The sequence below is a fragment of the Pistacia vera genome, unplaced genomic scaffold (assembly GCF_008641045.1).
Source record: "Pistacia vera cultivar Batoury unplaced genomic scaffold, PisVer_v2 Contig539, whole genome shotgun sequence".
In the NCBI taxonomy this organism is placed as follows: Eukaryota; Viridiplantae; Streptophyta; class Magnoliopsida; order Sapindales; family Anacardiaceae; genus Pistacia; species Pistacia vera.
This window is the reverse complement of record NW_022196378.1, coordinates 332,112-336,030: the sequence shown is the minus strand read 5'-3', so window position 1 is coordinate 336,030 and position 3,919 is coordinate 332,112.

Genomic DNA, 3,919 nt, shown 5'->3' with positions numbered 1-3,919 from the left:
TTATTACTATAAAGAGGTTATAACTTAATGAAGGTGTAGTTACAAAAATTATAGTTTTGATTTTTGATTTTATAATTCATGTTTTAGTAGTACAGTATTAGGATTTCAATTCATATTTTAATAATATTAGGATTTCAATTCAGCGCTTCAATTGCTTGCTTTTGAAACGGATAAAAGATCATTTCTTAGAACTAACAAAAATAAGTGTCATTGATGGAACTGTAAATGCAGTTGATGCATGGTCAATTGATGTGAAACCACAAACAATTGTTAATGGTTTTAAACGCTACAAAATTAGGACTAGTAATGTCAATGAATTATAAGTTACAAATGAAGTGGATGGAGAGAATAAAATAGTCACTATAGAATTGAATGATCAGATTCGACAACTTCACTACACTAATTGAATGGATATTAATGTCTTCTTTGATTATCCGTATATATCCATTCGATTTGCACTCATTGACCCAATCCACACAACGATCCATCCGACCTAACGAGCTGCTATCACTAATCCGTTCAGTCTGCACTCATTCAATTAAATCTACTCTCTAAGCTAAGCACTCTTTAACTTAGAGAGTGGGGGGTTAACTGTTAGGGCAAAAAATTATCTTGGGCTTGACGAGGCCTAATAACTAAATAAATATGTCACGGCCCAAGGCCTCAACCCAATCCTGATTGGGCCTATGCTTAAAATCACCTTGTGAACTACCCACTCTATGAGTTGGGCTATCCTATAAGTTAAGCTAAACCGAGTTTCGGCCCATTAGCCTGCAACAGTCTATAAATAGGAAATCAGAATCTCATTCTGTTTCCTTTTCTACTAAGATTCCAAATCTTACTCAAACTATCAAACTTAATCTGATAAGGTTAAGAAATCATATTTCTTTCACGATAGGGATTATCTCCCAAAATAGTTCTTAGTGTCCTACTAAGATTTCAAATCTTATTTAAACTATTAAACTTAATCTGATAAGGTCAAGAAATCATATCTCTTTCATGATAGAGATTATCTCCCAAAATAGGACTTAGTGTCCTACTAAGATTCCAACTCTTATTTAAACTATTAAACTTAATCTGATAAGGTTAAGAAATCATATCTCTTTTATGATAGGGATTATCTCCCAAAAGAGGACTCAATGTCCTACTAGGATTCCAACCCCTTAGGTTCACTATAAAAACAGAGGCTTGCCCTCTCATTAAGAATGCAATCTCCCATAGTCAATTTACACTACTCAAAACCATATATTTGCTCCTAAGTTCTTGCTCCCAAAAACCCGACGCCTCCGTCGTAGTTCTAACCTCCGACAAGACTCCTGGTAATTCTTCATCTCCTTAATTCTTATCAAATAATCTCTTTCAGCCTCGTTGACTTGAGCGTCGGAGTGCCTATGCCAAACACCACCCCGGTGTTTTCCGAAAACTTCACGCTTGCCTTTTTATGTTTGCAGGTCTAGCGGATTGTCAGTGACCTTAACCTCACAGGATCAGATCCTATTTTCATGACGGTAGATTTTTTGCTTCTATAGTTTGACGTCCACCGTGGGGCCTTGACAATCATCTGCCAACGATGACTTACAACATGGGAGGCGACACGGAACTCTTTTTGACTGACAATGTTAATCAGAAAATCCCATCACGATAAGAATTTTTTTCTTTATTTTTATTCGTTTGTTTTATCTATTTACATGCCATATTATATCTATTCGGCATATCATAATTTATTTTATATTATATCCATCAGCAGGTAGTATAAGACCTTGAAGCTCATATTATTGTTCTAATATAATAACAACTTCATATTATTGTTCTAAATTAATAATAGAATAATAATGTGTCAGAGTTTAAAGTGGTGTTCCTAAACCACTTGATTCATTGACTTTGTTTCAACAATCTCTCTTCTCTAATCCTCTGTTCAGATAAGGCAATAGCTTCTGTCTCTAACCTCTCTACATACGCCTTTTCACTTCAATCATCAAACCACCAGGTGGTCCGCCACCATCATCAGAGTTTTGCAATGCATTGCCTGCCATAAAACCAATCAATTTGTTCATTCAAGAAGATGCCGCAATATGCCAGCATCTCTAGGACCTCCGCTCCATTAGAAGGTAACTCAAACTCAACCAACCTTGATCCAATCCCAATGATCAACTTCACGGAGATTTGCCACCACTTTGAAACCCAAAACTCGTCTACATGTTCTCCTAAAATCGCCTTAATAGCTTTTCCAATCACACAGTTAAATCTTAAAAACACAGCAGTAATCCTCTCAAAACACCCAAAGTCATCTACTAAACACGAAGAGAAAGCCCCCAAACAAAACCTACTTAAGTGACGCCACCCCACTCTCGCCTAATCTCCTTACCCCAAAACTCCAAACTCGAACCATCGCCCCTTCCCAACTAATATATATCAGCTCAAACCACCTTCACATCACAATCTCCAGTACACTTGTCACAAAAGCCTTCACGCTCCCCGCTGTTTGCAAACTTTCCACTCCCCACTGCAACTCAGCACCACTAAACAACATGAGTAGTCCACTCAATGATATTTGGGTCTACGCATACAATATCAACGTGCCCATTCAGTTCAGCCCAAAAGTGAATCACGTGCCCACTCAACTTCAACTGGTTCAGCTCCAACATAGAAAGTAACACCTCTCTCTCCACTCGGTCCAGCAAGCATGGGTGGCAACACTTGAAGGGGAAAGGTATGTGTCATTATCTCCTTTTAACTACCACTCTATTTGGTTAAATCTTTCTCTATTCGGCCTATTACTTAAATACATAGAGCCCATTTTTCCATTTAGCTCACTCTTCATTTAGTCTATAACACATGCACATCATGCATATTGACTCTCCATTCGGCTCTTTGCTTAAAAAATGCATGCCATGCATGTCACTGCTTCAGCTTCAATCAAATGTTTTAAACTATAAAGTCGGTCATGTCGACTGGGTCACATAGCCCTCAAAAGTTTCAATTACAAGTCGGTCACGCTGACTTAACCGCAAGCTCTATACAATTTCCACTTGGCATACACGTTCGATCGGCCCAAACCGATTCATGAGTTTACACCTTCGATCGGCTCAGACCGATTCATGAGTTTATACCTTCGATCGGCTCAGACTGATTCATGAGTTTACACCTTCGATCGGCTTAAACTGATTCATGAGTTTACACCTTCAATCGGCCTAGCCCGATTCATGAGTTCACACCTTCGATCGGCCCAGCCCGATTCATGAGTTCACATCACGAGTTTACACCTTCGATCGGCTCAGAACGATTCATGAGTTTACATCTTCGATCGACCCAGACCGATTCACAAGTTAACACCTTCTATTGGCCTAGTCCGATTCACAAGCATACACTTTCGATCGGCCCATACCGATTTATAGATTTACACATTCAATCGGCCCAAACCGATTGAAGGACTTGCATCTCAAATCGACAAGTCATTAACCTAATCCACACAACGATCCATCCGACTTAACGAGCTGCTATCACTAATCCGCTCAGTATACACTCATTCGATTAAATCTACTCTATAAGCTAAATACTCTTTAACTTAGAGAGTGGAGGGCTAACTATTAGGGCCAAAAATCCTCTTGGGCTTGACGAGGCCCAATAACGAAATAAACATGTCACGGCCCAAGGCTTCAACCCAATCCTGATTGGGCCTACGCTTAAAATCACCTTGTGAACTACCCACTCTATGAGTTGGGTTATCTTATAAGTTAAGCTAAACTAGGTTTCAACCCATTAGCTTGCAACAGTCTATAAATAGGAAATCAAAATCCCATTCTATTTCCTCTTATACTAAGATTCCAAATCTTACTCAAACTATCAAACTTGATCTGATAAGGTCAAGAAATCATATCTCTTCCCAAAATAGTTCTTAGTGTCCTACTAAGATTCCAAA